At 43.4% G+C, this 18035-nt stretch overlaps 1 long non-coding RNA gene across 1 annotated transcript; it reads right to left on the reverse strand.

Annotated features, from left to right (window-relative positions):
• Window positions 1–279: 279 nt before the first annotated feature.
• LOC130680497 (uncharacterized) lies at window positions 280–15444 on the reverse strand. The gene is made up of 4 exons (XR_008993520.1): window positions 15031–15444; window positions 12362–12418; window positions 516–679; window positions 280–416 (listed from the first exon to the last, which is right to left on the reverse strand). It is a non-coding gene; the product is annotated as an uncharacterized LOC130680497 (long non-coding RNA).
• Between the last annotated feature and the right edge of the window lie 2591 nt (window positions 15445–18035).

Below are 18035 nucleotides of genomic sequence, written 5' to 3' on the forward strand. Positions count from 1 at the left end.
TCGCATGGTTTGGAACACAACGTCATCCCTGGCTGCAGAAATTGATTTAGGAACACAACTTGCCTGAAGCTTTTCTTCTCTGTTTGCCTTCAGGTTTGAGAACATGCTAGAAAATGCAGGAGTGGGAGGGAGGGATTCAGCGCCAGATGCCGGGGAAACTGGGAATATGCCCAGCTGTCTATCCATCTCTCAGTTTGGAGGGGAACTGAAAATAAGAGCTTACCTGTATTTAAAAACGTATGTTGTACCAGACGCTGGACTAAGCACTCCACACATACGCTCTTATTTCTTATCCAACCCTCTGATAGGTCTGCGTTGTCTTTAGACTCAGGCCAGAGAGGTGTCTGCCGGGATTCCTGCCTGCGAGGGACTCTTTTGGCTCTCCTGTGTCCCTCCCAGAGAGTAGGAAGTTGCTCCTTGGGGACAGGAGGACATATCCGTTAGGCACCTGGGACCCTGGTGTTTCCTTCCCTAATAGCCCCCAAACAAATCAAGGTTCTGAGCTGGCCTCTCACCTGGGTCTGTCCTTGATGGTAGACTGTGTTCATCATGTGACCGTAGGTCTCAAAGCCATGTGCTGGCCCTCTGCAGGGCTCATGGACGTGCAGAGAGTGTTTCATGTGGGCTGGGCTCTCAGAAAACCTGCTTGCGTGTGACTTGCTGTGTGGGACAGAGCCAGCTGTGGGACGAGAAGGGGAGGAGAGTTAGTCATGAGCAAAAGCCCGAGGCAGGCTGTCTCCTACACCATCACATTTCAATAAAGAACTCTATGCAGTAGCAGAATTCTCAGCTCCAGCCTTGTGCTTCCAGGTCATGAACGTGTTATTGTCAAGGGAGAAAGACAGATGCTTTAGTTAGTGATTTGTTCGCTTAATGTTTACTTTTGAGTATCTTTGCATATGCTACATAGGCTGCCATTTGTGCTCTTGTTCTGGGCTCTAGAAATGTTAGGGGTGGGCTCAATGTAAGGGTATTAGTATCTGTATTTTATATATGGAAAAATGGAGAACTTAGTCACCTGCTAAGTGCTGAAGCCTGAAATTGCATTCAGGCTGTCTTATTGCAGAATCTACTTTCTCAACTAGTACCTAATACTTCTATGGGGACATCCTGGGTGCCCATTCAAGTCAGCTAATATCCTGATAGGACTAGAACCATTAGACAAGCATGCACAACATCCCCCTCCTGCCATGTTTTAGGAGAAAAGTGAAAGGGGAACCTGATAGGTAGAGTAGACTGTGTGCCTGGGTGGAAAGGGGACAGGGGAGGACCAGAGATACCGGAGACAAGAAAATCTGTTTGAACCCCTTCCTCAGTGCCTTGCCAAAAATATGTAACCTTAATTTAATCATGAGGAAACAGACAAATCTGGCATATCTGGAATGGAGGAAGTGATTGACAGATTTCTGAGATGGACCCCCCAGGTTTCTGCCTTTTGTAGTGCATGCCTGGTGTAATCCCCTGCCTTGCAGGGCAGGGCCTGTGAATGATGGGCTAGTCATTCCTTGATTATGCTACATACATGGCAAAGGTGAAAAGACTTTACAATGTAATTTAAGTCCCTAATCACTTGACTCTAAGATAATTACTTCTAAAGAGATTATTGTGGGTGGGCCTGACTCAATCAGAAGGAAGGCTTTAAAGCAAAGTTTAGCCCTTTCCCTGTGGAGAAAGGCAGCAGCCAACTTTCTCCTTTTTGCCTTGAAGAAGGAAACTGTTATGTTGGAAGATGGCCAAGTGGCAGGTGGTGGCCTTTAGGAACTGAGACCTTCAGACCCACCCATGGCGAATAACTGACCTCTTCTAACATCCCATGAGCTTGGGAGAGAGCCCTGGATCTCAGATGAGGCCACGGCCCCACACCTTGGTTTCAGCCTGGTGAGACTCTGAGCAGCAGGCTGTGACTCAGGCCCAGTCCTGACCCATGGTAATGGAGACATAGGAAAATTAAGCTATTTGAGCTGCTAAGCAACAGGAAACAAACATAAGGGGCATTTTACAAGACAACTGGTTTGTATTCTTCAAAAAATCATTACCGTAAAGAACAACAGACATAAAGGTAAGGGGAGGAGTCTAGTATCAAATAATGGCAAAGATCAATAATAACAAAACCCCTCTGGGTTGGCAGGGATTTACTAAAGTTGATGCACACTGAGATTTGGAGACTCAAGTTTCCTTCTTTCTGAACGCCCTTCTCCTTACAGATATCTTTGCTCTGTGTTTTGAGCAGATTTTAGGTCTTATGGCTTTGAGCCTCCCAATGTCCCATTGTGCATAGGGACAGTTACTTAAAACGAATTAAGTGTCCCTTAGCTATAGAGAAGTGACCTTGGTCTCTGGCAGCTGCTGGAAGGCCAGGATTTAATGGCAGTGGTGGGGTCATAATAGTCGTCCCTTCTCACAGCTCAGAAGGTCTAGGAGGTGGGGCATGAGCTACTTTGACAAATTTATAGTGAGAGCAAAAAATATTTGGACAAGGACAATACTGTCGCAACAAGGAATTGTGTTCAGGAGTAAGCTCCTATAAGCAGGGAAACAGCAAGATGGGTCCTGCACACAAACTTCATCCCCACTTCTGGCCTGCAGATTCGTCCGGGGGAAAAGTACCTGAAAAGGGAATTTACATTAAGATATGAATGACCTTTCTATAGACTGAATTGGGACCCCCAAGTCCATATGTTGAAGCCCTCCCCCTGATGTGATTATATTTTAGAAGGTAATTAAGGTTAAATGAGGTCGTAAGAGTGGGGTCTTAATCTGATAGGACTAGTGCCCTGTGGGAAGGGGAAGGGGGAGGGGAGAGCTCAGTCTGAGTGCATGCGGCCAGGAAAGGCCAGGAGAGGGCAGAGCCTTCCAGAAGCCAGCATCTGCGTCCCAAGGAGAGAGCTGTCACCCAACTCTGACCCTGAAAGCACCTTCACCTTGGACTTTCCAGCCTCTAGAACTGTGAGAAAATAAATTTGAGTTGTTTCGGCTTCCCAGTCTGGGGTATTGTGTTATGGCACCTGAGCTCGTGACTGTAGACCTAGATCCCACGCTTTTGCATTACAAAAAGACTATTGGTCTTTTTAAAGGCCACTGCTTTAACCCGCAGAAAAACCTTTCTACTTTAACCACAGGAAAAACTCTCAGGTTTTGTGATACCTTGATATTAGAAGTCAATTTAAAGATTTCTGGAGTTCTAATTATTTTACATATGGGGATGGGTCTGTTAGAAGAATTGCAAAAAATAGGTGCGCTCACACACACACACACACACACACACACACACCACCTATATGGCCTATGGACATAATCCAAATCACCATCACCATCACCAGAATAGTAGGGTGATGAACACGCTAACTGAGACAGGGAATTATTTGTGGGTAGAAGTATATTTCATTCATTCATTCATTCATTCATTCAACAAATAGGTATTGGTCATCATAAAGAAGGGTATAGCAGGATGGCAGTTTTCTAGGCACCATGGACCATGCAAAGAAATACAAAGCCCTGTCATTGAATGGGTCCCAGACATATACAAACCTAGGGTAATGCAATTGCTGTTTACTAAATGCCCCAAATTAACCTGGCCTTATGCTACATGACTTCTCCAAGATTAGCTCATTTATATAGACAGTCAAGGTGTATGTAATTACTTCCATTTTATATGTGTTCTATGGAGTCCCAGAGAGTTCAAATAACTTGCCCAAAGTCACACAGACAGGCCAAGATGTGTTTGCTCTCCAATATATAGCATTCTACATTAATTGTAAATAAAGTGGTATCTGATTAGCCATGACCCTGAAAGAGAGAAATAAGCTATAAAGTGTTAGAGAAATTCAGGGTTTGATATCTGAGCTAATAGTCAGGGAAAGCTTCATGGAGAAAGTGGCATTAAGCTGAATTTATGTGAATGAAGCAGCCGTGTGAGGCAGGACAGGCCAGGTAGTTAGAAAGGGCTAAGCAGGGACACGGGGCTGGGTATAACCTACGTGGGAGCAGGGAGAGAGCTGCGCTGGCCACGGTGTAAGGACTCATTTAGTAGAGTAGGTGGAGTCCAAGTGAGAAAGGACGTGTGGGCAGGAGGCAGGTGGGGTGGGGAGGTTCTGGAAGCCAAGCGGCCAGCCGCACAGCTGGTGTTCTAATTCAGGTAATAGCTGCTGAGAGCCTGAAGCAGGGTGGGGAGGGAAGAGCAATGGGGGGTGAGTCCTCACATCATTGCTGGGGCAGGATGGTGGGTCTTGATATGCCAGCTGTGGTGCTGGGAGAAGGAGGGAAAGGATGATTGCTGTCCAGGAGGGCGGCAAACACGACGGCAGTGAAGATGGCGGGAGGATGACGCAAGCAGCTGGTTTGCTCCAGGCCCCGGAGGAGGCCTGCTGCGGGCAAGCTCAAACCGACAGCTCTTCCGAGAGGTTAAATGATTTGTCCAAGTTCCCACAGCCTGCAAGCGGCAGGAACAGGAATCTGAGCTCAGCCTGTTAGCAAAGACCCAGAGTTGAAAATGTGGTGAGATTTCCCCAGCGGCAAGATTGCCCATGCGGGTGGGTGCTCCAGGCCCTGTCTTTATTTGTCATCCTGCAGCCCGCACCAGACCGGTCATACTGAATATGCAGAAAATACCAAAACACCTAATTGATGAAAAGGGTTTTGAAAATGGCTCCATGGTCCCTAAAATAAGAAGTGCCAGCTCCTCATGCTGTGTCAGAACTTCTTTATCTTTTAACCATTTTTCCCTTCAAATTTAACTCTGTTGCCTTCTGACTGAGGATTACCTAAAGGCCAAGTTTGACATTCTTAATCCAACCATTTCTGAGTTATCTGAGAACAGAAAAGGTGCAGGGATAAATGCTTAAGGCATTAACTCTGGAAGTGCCAGACAGAACTGAGTTGGTGTTGCTTCCAGGGCTTTGTGGGCTACCCCTCTGAGCTGGGCTGCCCTAAATGATCCTTTTAGGTCTCAGAGCCCCCTGTTTGTTTGGCTATTTTAAAAAACTGCCTACAGATGAACTATGTGGCTGCTGAAACTGCTGAGAGGATATTATTTCCCAAAAAGAGCTTAGTTGGAGGAATTGAAGCTGTAGGAAGGTGCTGACAACCTCAGCTGTCAAGGAGAATCAACAGGTGTTCATCATCTGCCGTGAGCCCCATGAAGTACTGGACCAGGAAGACAATACAGAAGAAATGTCCTATGGATATAATCCAAACCTGAAGTAATTGCTTTTTTGCACAATAGTGCACAATAATGACAGAACTGATAAAGTCACTATTGTGCATCTACAGGGCAGCAGGCATGGGGGCCTGGGCCAACTGGTCCATCAAAAACAACAAAACAGACCTGGTCTCCTGCCCTCATGGAATTCATATATTGGATAACGTATATGAAATTAAACCACCTTTCCTTTTTAATTATATTCTGAATAGCAACAGGAAATAGCAGGGAAGCATAGCAGAAAGATACTCTTCACCTGAATTAAAAGGTAGTATGAGATTTGAACACATTATTCATCACATGATAGACAATGAAATGGGCTATCACTATCCTACACACATGGGCACCCATACGACTCATGCATGGAGGATATATTCTTTGCTTGGAATTGTCTGAAAGAAAAGTTTGCGGTGTTTAGGGTTTTAATAAGAGAAAATGTAGGACAAAATCCTTCCTATTAAGTGTCTTATAATTGGTTTGAAAAGGCTCTCACATGTTAAAAAAAGACTGCGGAACAATTCAAAGCAATATAGTCAGTTTCTCCTATTACTCAGGCCACTTCTATCAAATTTAAACACAGATTCAGCCTCCTCAAGGGAACATACTGCTTCTAAGAACTTGGCATTAATTACTAGGATGCAGATGGGTACAAATAGATGCTGCCAGCTACAAATGAGTCTTATCCGTTCAATAAATTAGGCTTCATCAGGAATACTTTCTCAGTCCCGAAAGTCATAAAAGTGCAGTTCTCTCTAATTATACCACTTTACCATTTTATTTCTAAATTCATCTGAATTGCTAGAGTTCACTCAGCTAGCCAAAAGCTTACTATTTCCTAGTCATGATAGCAGGCCCTGGGCTAACGCAGTGAACAGAACTCCCCCAGACGGTGCCTCCCCTCATGAGCTTACACTCTAGTGAGTGATCCAAGAACAGGCAACTACATATATGCACTAAATTCTTGCAAGCTGTGAAAAGTCTAAGAAAAACAATAAGGCAGCATAAGTGTGAGAATTATGGGAGGAGTCTAGTTTAGACAGAGTGGTTGGGGAAGGCTTACAGATGAGCAAGGATCAGCAGGGTGAGGGCAGAGGAGAATATTTCAGCCACAAGTAAAAGAATAAGAGGGTGTGGTGTTTTCTAAGACCCCCAATAAGTCCAATGTGCCTGTTGGCTAGTGGATGAGGGAATGAGTGACTGGAAGCTGGAGAGAAAGGGGTGACGTCCAGACCCTGTAGTAGGAAATTTGGACTTGATTCTAGACAGAGTAGGAAGTAATCTGAGGACGTCATGCACCTTGGAAACTGACAAAACCACTCTGGCTTCTGTTTGGAGAATAGATTGGAGGAGGCCTGGAGGGGGAACTGGGCACCAGTGAAGAGGCTAGCGTTCAGTTCAGATAAGACAGAAGTGCTGACCTGAGAAGGGTCACGACCATGGAGATGGACTCATGCGGACGCATCCAAGAGAGTGTGGACTTGCTGCTCCATCAGCTGAGGGGGAAAGAAAGAGCAGAAGGAAATCAGGAGAAGTTTTCTGTTTTTTACTGAAGCAAGTGAGTGGCTGGAATGCCCGTTTGTAATAGAAAGAAGAAAAGTGATGAGAAAGCAGATTTGTAGATTTGATGTTTGGAGGATGAGAGACTTTATGGCTTCTGTCTTCCCAACAGAAGGTGAGATAACTGAGCAAATTTTTATTGCAGAAAAAATAATTTTCAAAAACCGTTAGCTTCCCTTCAAGCCCCGGAATATTTTTTGGCCTACAGATTTTCCTGGACCATTTTCCCAGTGTCCCCCCTGTTTACATTCTCACTGTCTCCTTGCCCCTCTGAGCATTCCTACCATGTCCACCTGCTTTTTGTGTCACTGAGCTCCACCAGCACAGGGACCTGAGGGCAGCAGACGTACTCAGAGCCCCGCCCCCAGATACAGATTCTGCTGAAATCCAGACCCAGGGAATCTACAAAGATGAGGTGGCGTATGCTTTTATTACCATTGTCAGTCTCCCTTTTGGGGGCACCCTGATTGCTCTGGGGAGATGTGGGGCAGCATTTTCTTTCATTGTCAGTTGATGACCTTATTATGCTAATTGTCTCTTGCACCACAGTGTCAACCCCTTCTCCCATACCTCTCACACAAATGACCTAACCTTCCGCACACAATCCATGGAGGACTTCACCATCCACCGAGGTAAAACTAACTGCAGTTGACCTTTGAACAACATGGGTGGGAGCTCTGTGGGTCCACTTATACATGGATTTTTTTTCAATGACTAGATTGGAAAATTACTTTTGGAGATTTGTGACAAGCTGAGAAAACTCACAGATGAACCACGTAGCCTGGACTATTGAAAACATTAAGAAAAAAGGTAGATCATGAATGCATAAACTCTATGTGGATACGAGTCTATTTCATCATTTATTATCACAAAATCAATGGTAGGCTCTTAGGAGCTGTTTTTGGGGAGTCAAAAGTTATACACATATTTTCAACTGTTTTTTGGGGTTCAGTGTCCCTAACACCCCCACCCCATTGTTCAAGGGTCAACTTTATGCCATGCCAGTGTTTGTACATGTATATACATAACATAAAGCTACAGGTGGAAATGATATTTTAAAATGGTATTCTAAATAAAATAAAAATAAATGATATTCTAAAAAATTTCTAAAACATTCTAAATAAAAATGATATTCTAAAAAAATTCATGATCTTATATTGTAGTTTCTTACCATTATTTGCAAATCCTGAAAAGCACAGGATAGAAGGATGAGGGAACTCCAGTTTCAGTGGTTTGTATTTAGGGTAGAAATGTGGATAAAGGACAAATGGTGATAGAGGCTGGCTGAGGGGAAATAAGACTCAGCAATATGGCTTATTCAGTTATTTCTTATCTTAAATGTTCATTGAGTACATGCTCCATGACCTCACCTTATGTTCTTGGCATGGGAATTTGAAAAAAATAAAAAAGAACTAATTACAGTAAGAAGAGCAGGTTGAGCTAAACTCCAAGTGTCATGGGGACTCTGATGTAGGAGGGAGATTGTGAGCTGGGAGTGGGGTAGAGAAAGTATGGGAAGTGCAATGAATGGTCAGGGACGGCTTTTACAAGGGAGGCAATATTTATATCTGGTCTCAGAAATGTTAAGTGGCCATGACATCGGGCATACAGGTGAGGAGGAGGGTGGCAAATGGGAAGAAGGAACACACAAACAGGGGAGATGAAGCAGACAAAACATACAGGACCTATCAATCTATCTGGAGAGGTGTTTTGCTTTGCCTTTCATAGTCAACCTCTATAAACATCTTGTAAACCTATGTTTACAAGTGTTTGATGGCTTTAAATATTATATCTTCATGCCTCTCACTCCTCAGTCTTTATCTGCTTGGGTGTTCTTCTTTTCAAAAAGATTCTCCATATCATTTAATTGGATCTATGATCACTTCATCAGACAAAGAGCAGCTCTCTCTGCCAAGGCTGACTTCTAACCCACCCCAGGCACATGCCCCTGATCAGCCACTGTGTATGGTGCATGTATGGTGCATGTACGTGCTATGTATGGTGCATTTGCTGATATGTGAGGTTTTCGGGAAGTGTGGTGGAGAACCGAGGAGAGAGAGATGCAATAACATAGAATAAAGAAACAGAAACCTGCCTTAACCCTGAAGTTCCTTAAAGGCTAATTGATAGGAGAAAACAGACCACCTTGAAGTGATTTTAGAGCACTTACAAAATAACCTTCAGACAACCAGTAATTCTTACTGCCCAAGCTAAGTTCCTGAGTGCTAAGCAGAATAAAATTATAGTCCACATCTGCACCATCATTTAAAGAAGTCTTGCTTAGATAGCCTTGATGCATTCTGTGTTTCCATGGGAGCGCAAAAAAGGGTGGTGGGGGGCAGAGGGGGAGACCAAAGGAAGAAACCAATACCTCGGTACTCTGCCGTGAGATCCACTCAGGACCTCCTTGCATGTTGAGTGACAGCTGAGAAACTGGTGCCCATTTGTTTGCCTGACTCAGAATCAACATTCATAGGAAGAATAGAATAAAAAAAATTAAAAAAGACTTTAGCTTCCTTGGCAAGCCAGTAACAGGCTTTGGGATTTTGCTTTAAACATTTTGAATAATCCTATTAGTAGCTTAGAAAAATAGGGTTATTTTAATGACAGAGTATATATATATATATATATATATATATATATATATATATATATATTTCCCATCCGCCAGTGTCTGAAGGAAATTATCCACACTCACTGAATCCTACCCTTTTTTGGGGGGTCTATCCCTGTCACCAGTTTGGAGAGGGAAAGAGCCACTCAGCCACTCTTCTGAGGGGGCTGAACTGGCCAGATAATGTCTTCTTTGCCCACATACCCAGTGACATATGGACTGGTTCTCAAGTCAGTCCAAGCCCAGAAAGGACAGCACAGTGCAGGGTCCAGAATCAAACTGCAGGATTAGAAGATCCAAATTTAGGTCTCAAGTCTGCCTATGACATTCCTTCCACAAAATGGGAATAAAGAAACAAGGTGGGAATAGCTATAATCAAGTCATGGCGTTGTCTTGAAAATTAAACAAGAATACATAAAAGCACCAGGTCACATACCCAGGCTACCAGATCCACTGTTGTTCATACTAGTCTGGATGATTCTGATGTCTTAGAGCCTATTCTGCAACTACTTTTACCAAATCAGCTGCCTTGCCTTGAAGCAGGTGGGGTTTATGTTCTGGTGCATGTGCAGCCCTGCTGGGAGGTAGAGTGTATACAAGAAGACCTTTCATGGCCTCTTCCAACCTTTCCAGCCTTAGGATCTGACCAATGAAGCTCATAGAGCTAATCTCACCGGTCAGCCATATCATGTCTGTAATAGAGTATAGATAATTGTTTTTTTTGTGAATATGAATTGTGCAATTTAAGAAAAGAATATTGATTGCTATGTGGTTGGATTTTCTTAGCAATCCTCTTTGTGTTGCCTACCCTCTTCTCTTCCCCAACTCCAAGAGTTGCATGATCCTTGGACAAGAGAAAGATAGATGATTTCTTGGGAAATAGGGCTGAATTTCTTCCAAAGCCTTCCAACTTCCCTGATGTTTTTACTTGCAGAGATCAGATGTACATGCTGCCAGAAACATTTTTCTGTATGTTGTAATGACTCATGCCCCTGGGAAAAAGAACAAGACTTGGCAAATTCTGGGACTGGTACCTGAGCCAACAGGAGATGTCCATATCACAGATGCTAATAGTCAGAAGACCCAACTGGAAATTCCATTAGGAATTTGCCAAGAGAAAAATCTTAGTCACCAAAATCTCTTTTGATTTGAACAAATGGCTGGTCTTATGTATGTTTCTTAGATGTGTTTTCTTTACTGATCATTTAAATTCCACACTAGGAATCTTTATTTCAGTTGGTCAGAGGCAAAGAGAGCTTTGGGAGATACTCATTCATAGTCAAAGCAATCTGTTGGAAGTCATTATAGACACATTCTTTTTTTGTTGGAAAAATTAGAGCACAGTGAAGATAAAACTGTGACTTCTCTTTCATTTGTCAATTGGTAAGGTTAGTTTATGTTGTGCAGGGCTGGAGAAAGCAAGGAGAGTGCAGACAGGGCTGTGCCCACAGTAGGTGTTGGTCAGATGAACAGAGGGCAGGAGGAAAAGAAGGGATTGATGGAAGGACAAGAAGAGAGTGTCAGGCAGGCAGGAGAGAAAGGAGAGAACGGCACGACCACAGTAAAGGAAGGGGAGGAAGAAGATTCATAATGAGATGTGAGGTGAATCTTGAGCAAAGTGCTGGAAGCTGTCCTCAGCTCCTCCCCTTATAGCATCAGGGAGCTGTTATCTGATGACATGTTAACTGATTAACTATTTCTTCTATACTCTTCAAATGTGTTACTCTTTCAACCAAATCCCCTGCAAATTGGATAACCAGAGCAACCCAACATGGTGTAAACTGTTTCTGGTGGGCAACAGGCAGTGGCAGCGGACAGGGCCAGGGCAGTCAATGCAAAGGCCAGAGGAGGTCCTGAGGCAAAGGTCCTGGTACCCTCGAGGCACTAGAGTCTCTATCTGTGGTCTGGCCTGGGAAGGAGCGTGGAGGAGGGGAGAGGAGGGCTACAGAAAGGAGGAGACTCATTTTGCCTCTGCCTGTCCAAGCTCTGGTTGGCCATAGGGTCCAGGGCACAGGACAATGCAATGGAAGAGCAAGCAGGAACATTTGTTATTTTTACCCGGGCAGAAAACAAACAGCGGCGAGAAACAGCAGAAGATTCAAAGTAGGAACAGCCCGCAAACTGCAGGCTGTAACCTCGGTGGTATTGATGGAGTGCACCTGTCCGTCTTCATTTTTACCCGTGAGCTTGATTGCTGGCAAGTTTATAGGATTATGGGTTTAATTGGATGCCTGTGTTTTACTAGATGTAAGTGAAATTTATGGCTGTGGGGTTTGCGGTGCCAAGGTTTACTTCAGTCACTGCTTCCCAGCTGACAGGGCTGAGGCCGGGGAGCCAATCAGAGCGAGCTCTGGGGCTCACGTGCCGGGGAGGCCCTCGGGGGGCTGCCTGCAGGCTGGGGTCACACAGAGAGCAGATGAGCCCGGAGCCTCCCTACCTCTCTGGCCTCCTCTGATGCTAACAGGAACTGGTAACAGGCATCCTGAAGAAATTTCTGGTATTTAGTTAGGTTGCAAGTGCCGGCAGTACCCAGAGAACTAGCTGCTCAGTAGGATGGCTGCTGTGCTCCCCTTACACAGGCTGCTGTAAAGCGCTTTGGGGAGACTTCCAGGAGAGGCTGAGAGTGTTGGGAGGTTACAGGGGTACAGGGAGGCCTTCAAGCCCTTGAACTAGAGGGTTAGTGCCCTTACCACTTGCTATGTAATGACTTGTTACGTCAATTTAAATTATTGTTTCATTTCTCAAAGTGTGATTGCTTCTAATAACTCGGTTGGCCTTCAGAGCAGCTATTCATTAGCATAGTTATTTTTTAATTTGACAAGTTATTTACTGAGCACCTAATAGGAGCCATTCCTTGGGCTTTTAGGTGAGGGTGGGGGAGATACTTATTTTCTTTATTTTGAAGATGAGGCAACTAAAGCCCAGGGAATGTATGTACTTTACACTGGTCATACGTAGACCTCCTTGTGAATTTAGAACCAGAATTCAGATACCTTATGCCAAGCTCAGAAGAAATCTGCTCAGCTGGCTCTTGGGTCAGGGAGTCAGAGCTGAGAAAACAAATGAAGAAACTCCAATTAGTAAATGTGTTCTTGGACTTCTGCTTGGCTGCTTAGGAAAACCCAAGTGCTCCTTTTCTAGTTTTAGCTAAATTAAGAGGCCACCAGGAAAGTGAGAGATACAAATCAGTCGGTCAGGTTCTTCTAACCAAGGACAATGGAACAACTGCCTGATGAGATTCAGTCCCAATTCTGTTCTTTGTTATATAAGTGTATTCTATGTCAATGAAATGGGCTTGATTGGAATAAAGGCTCTTGAGGTGAGACCCACACTGAAGTAGCAAAGATCCATCATTACAAAACAATTTGAAAAAATAAAGATAAGAAACACTTAACGTGTTATGTATGTGCTAGGAACTCCGGAACACTTTGCTTGCATTATCTCATTTGATTCTTGAAACATCCAATTCATAGATGAGAACATTGATGCTTAGAGAAATTATGTAATTTGTCCATGGCATAGAGCTACCAAGTAGGTACGACTAGGATTTTAAGTTGCATTGATAGGATCACATAGCCTGCACCTTTACTCACTACACTTCCCTGGAGACCATTTAGAGACATGTTGAGAAGCCGTTGTTTCATAAATGAACTGATGATACACTGTTTAAAAAAAGCTGAAACTCTCCATATATTGGCTTATCGGATAAATGAACAAACACATGATAGAAGAAGAGATAATGCTGAAAACTTAGGGTACATAAGAGCATGGAAATACTTGAGCTCCAGGTCAAGAAGGTTGGCTTTGATGCACGGCGGTGGAGAGCCTTTGAAGGCTCTTGAGCAGAGGCACATTCTGATGAGAGATGCACTATATGTACCACTGACGTCCAATCGGAGGATTAGTGACCAAACAGGAGCAGTCCTGTCATGGTAAGAGGCTCATTTTGGGGGTCCAGGTTTAGAAGTTGGGTCTGAAATGTCTGTGTGATCCATGGAGATAGCTGGCAGTATTTGGAAATCTTGGATTTGAGAGCAGAAGAAAACAGGCAGAGGCTGAACATATACATTTAAACATGCATTTACATAGAGGTGACAGTTTGTAGAAGGTTAGGAAAGGGAAGGGATCTTTAGGTATCAGGTAATAAAATACTTAACCTCAGGACTGCCTTTTTGAGAGGGCGGAATAAGAAAGAGAGAGAAGAAAGTGGGAGAAAAAAGGAGATCCATGTAGGATAGAATATCATGGTATAGAGGCTAATCGAAGGTTCTGGATTCTTGGAGGTGAAGGCCAAGAAACAATTGTTGGCTTCAGTGATTCAGAGACACCGGAATCCTTGGGAGAACCCTTTTGAGAAGCTCCTGGAAGATTATGTAAACATTTTTAGGGTCTTCTGCTTGAGCAGAGGTAGGTGCATTGTGTGGGTGAGGGAAGAGAATGATTTCAGGCAACTTTCAGGGGAAATGAAATGTGGAGCTGATAGGAGATCAGCAGGTGATAAGATTTCAGATGAGATGAAACGGCTAGCTGAGTCAAATGGAAATGATTCATGGTTAACAAAGATTAAACATGCTTTCGTGAAATTCCCCAGTTGCATTTCACAACCTCAGAGGGTGAGGAGCAAAAGCAAAGGTTACTTTCCCAGAGTTGAGAACTGTCAAGGATCATCACGGCAACGAGAGCAAGGCACTGGGGGTGACGGTGAAATGACAGCAGGGCACTGAGGTGAGTAGAGAGGAGAGTGAGCTCAGGATGGAGGTCCTGGGTACAGAGAAACAGGGAAAGGCAGGCTTACTGGAACTTACGGCTGAAACAAAGAACCAAGCTAGTGGAAATAAAGGCTAAGGGGACATTTAGGATAAGGCAGAAGAAATGAGAAAGGAACTGTTGCAAGTTCAAGACCCTAGAGGCAGAAGTGTGGGTTCTGAGTGGTGACGATGTGTGGCTGTGATGGTTAGAAATCAGTTAGTCTCTGGAGATGCTGGAGGTACAAGATCATCAGCTTGAATGTTGGCATAAAGGGTCAGGGAACAATCAGAAAAGTATAATGGCATTCACATGTTGAAGTCCCAGGAAGAAACTGATTATCCTGGAGCTAGATAGGTAATGAGGGCGATGTGATAAAGGCTGCAAAGATTAGCAGATGTCTGGGGATAGTGAGGTGACACGTTCTGGATGCTGCAGTGTGCACAAGCAGACCCCTTCTGATTCTGGGTATCGGGGACGGGAGAGAAGGAATGGAGCTCTTCAGGGGTCCTCTAGGGGAAACAACAGTGTGTGGTGGTTATAAGCAGAGGTTCTCGGTCAGAATACCTGATTTCTATCCTGGTCTGTTCCTTCCTACCTGGGCAGTCATGAGTAAACTATGCAACTACCCTGTACCCCAGTTTCCTCATCTCTAAAATGGCAATTACGGTGGTATCCACCTTATGGGGTTGCTGTGAAGAGTCATTGAAATAATAAAAGAGAGTAGCATAAACCCACCACACTGTGAACACTCAATACAAATTCACTTTAATATTGTTATTATTATTATTACTGTTATTATTGGAAAGGGTATACAGGAAGTGGTGTCATGGGGGACAAAGCAATTCCAGTTAATTCAGCCAGGTGGACAGGAGTATTTAAAGAAAATAACAAGGATGTAAGATATTTTGCTTACAATGGAATTGGGTTTCCAAGCTTCACCCTGGTTCTTGTCCTCCGGGGAGCAGTGGCTTTCAAGAGGAGAGGGGGTGCAGCTAGTTGGGAAAACACCCAGGGGCTGGGCAAGAGGGAGGGGTTCCCACTGGCACCTCAAGAGTGAATTGTGCAGCGAAGGGATCATGAGGTTGGCAGTCAGGATAGAAGAAACAGCACTTCGGATCAGAGCTTTTTCAAATGTTCCTTTTTCTGGTTTGATTTGCCCTACAATGAGTCAGAAAACTGCTTTACTTTTCTTTTGTTGAGAAGAATCCTAGCAATGCTTTGGAAATTAGAAGTTTTGAATGCAGGAAGACTTTTGCCCTTGTTTTACTAATAAATATTAAATTTAATGAAGGCTTTTGGTTCTTTCTTACCAATCTTCATAGTTTCTAAAAGTGTTTTTAAAAGTACATCATTAATTGTTTATAGCTCATAATGCGTGATTAAAACTGAAAGTTTCTGTGATGACTGCCCTTGCACTGTTCACCATGTAAGAACTTATTCACTATGTAAGAATTTGTTCACCATGTAAGAACTTGTTCGTTATGCTTCAGAAGATTGGAGACTGTTGAGAATTAGGCTTGGGGTGGATTAATGATTGTGTATTAAGTCCCCTATACAGAATTTTATTGTTGTTAACAACCATTTGATCAATAAATATGAGAGATGCCCTCTCAAAAAAAAAAAAGTACATCATTAATTTGAAAGAAAACATTAGAGTTTTAGCTATTACAATCCTAATCCCTTGCCCTGTCTTATAATGGGACAGATCTCAAAAAGGTGGTTTTTCTGGCAAGGGTTCTGTTTGCTCTTCATTGGGAAAGGCAGAACCACCAAGAAGAGACCCTGAAGGAAGGAGAAAGAAACAGGGCCCCTTCAAAGAGAGGGTGGTATGATGAGACTTGGGAGAGATTGAAGATGTGAGTGATAAGATTAGGTTTTCTGAGGACCAGAATTTGGGGGAAGAAAGAGGTGCTGAAGATCACTTTTTAGTTAATTTTTTATGCAAGTTTTAAATCTTACAGAAAGCAGGAAAATCAGTTCAGTAAATAACAGTATATTCTCCATCTATATTGGACAATTGGCAATGTGTTGCTGAATTTTCTCAATCTATCTCTCTGGCTGTCTTTGTACCCATTTGGGGGGAAACATTTAAAAGTGAGCTAAAGACATCACAGCTCTTCATTCCTAAGTTCTTCAGCACGCATCTCCAAAAGACATCCGAAAGTGCAGTTACTATTTCTGCTTAACAAACCACTCCAAATTTAGTGGCATGATGTAGCAACCATTCTATTACACTAACGGATTCTGCAGGTCAGTAATGCACAGAGGGAAGGCTTGCCCCTGCTCCGCTATATCTGGGATTTCAGTTGAGATTATTCAAATGGCTGGAAGCTGCAATTATCTGGAGATCTTTACAGATAAGCCCAGGAATGATGACTCCAGGTCTGGTCTTAGTTCGGTTTGGGGACTGGAGCACCCACATCTGGCTTGGGCATCTCACCTAAGGCATTTGAGTGTGAGAGGAAGTATCTTGAGAAAGAAATGGCCATTCCAGAAGGTACAGGTGGAACCTGCTAAGGGTTTCTGATATAGCTTTGGAAACCCTGAATCATCATATTTACCAAACCCAAACAGGTATAAACACATCCATATTTAAGGGAAGGGATCTAGATCCCTTCTTCTTCATGGGGTGTCAAAGATTTTGTAGCTACTTTTAAAAGCCACCACAAAGACCATCTCCTTCATTACACAACACTATTATCATACCAACAACAATAACTTCTGAATATTGTCTAGTACCAGTCATTCCACAATTATCCCAAAAACGTCTTTAATACTGAATTTTTAAAAAATCAGGTCCGATCAAGGACAATGCATTAGATTGCTTATTCTATATCTTAGTTCAAAGGGGTTTTTTAAAGAAGTCACCCGGTATAATGCACAATATAACATCATTCTCTATTTGCCCAGGCAGCTGACTTTCAGTAAAAATCTAAACAGCTCTTTAATTTTTAGGAGTAAATTTGCAGTCTGTCTTTTTTGTTTTGGATATAATCATTATATTGAGATTGGCCTCAAAGCAGACTGAATGCATTTGGATTATTCATTTACTTACTAATAACTTATTGAGAGTAAACTATGTGCCAGGCACTCTACCCGATGCTAGGCATATAAACATGAATGAGACAAAAATAATATGGAAAACAAAACAAAATCCTCACAATCAATTTTCAGTGAGGCAGGATACGCAGAAACTCAGTGGGCAAGTATACTGTAGTACGATACCTGGTGTAACAAAAGGAAGTTTAGTAGGTGCCATGGGAGCAGAGAAGGGAGGTCCTCATTCTTGGAGAGTCAGTCCAGAGTCCAAAAGAGGTATAGACATGTCTGCAGATGAATCACAAGACACGTGCTGTAACAGATGTAAGAGTAGATCGTGGTGAAGAAAGTGCATACAAAAACATTGACTGACCCAGTTCCCATAAAATAAAACCTAAATGTCTTAGCACACGTTGTCTCACCTTTCCTTCCTTCACTCATCCTGATCACCTTCCAACATCCAAACATGTGTTCCTGCTCTCCGGCCTAGGCCAGTGACCTCGTCTCCTTCGTACATTTTATTTAATTAAGCTTAGACTTACCCTCAATATTTATTTAGACTTGTTTCTCGGCCCAGACACAAAGCCTGTGACTTCTACACCCCGCCCTGTGCTTCCCTCCCGCCCCCCACCCGCTTGGGTTTCTCCTGTGGAATCTGGAAGGTTGATGGGCTCCTTCTGACTCTGCCTTTTTGGATGACATCCCTGCTTCTCCCGAGGGAAGACATAAAGCCTGGCTCATTTGCATGAATCTCTGCAGTGGCCCTTCTGACCCCAGGGCTGTTAGAAGTACTCATTAGATCCTCTTTAATTAAATATGTAACACACATCATGCCGTCAACCATAGAAAAAAAAAAAGAGGAAAGAAAAATACAAATCT

This window comes from Manis pentadactyla, chromosome 13, assembly GCF_030020395.1.
Source record: "Manis pentadactyla isolate mManPen7 chromosome 13, mManPen7.hap1, whole genome shotgun sequence".
Lineage (NCBI taxonomy): Eukaryota > Metazoa > Chordata > Mammalia > Pholidota > Manidae > Manis > Manis pentadactyla.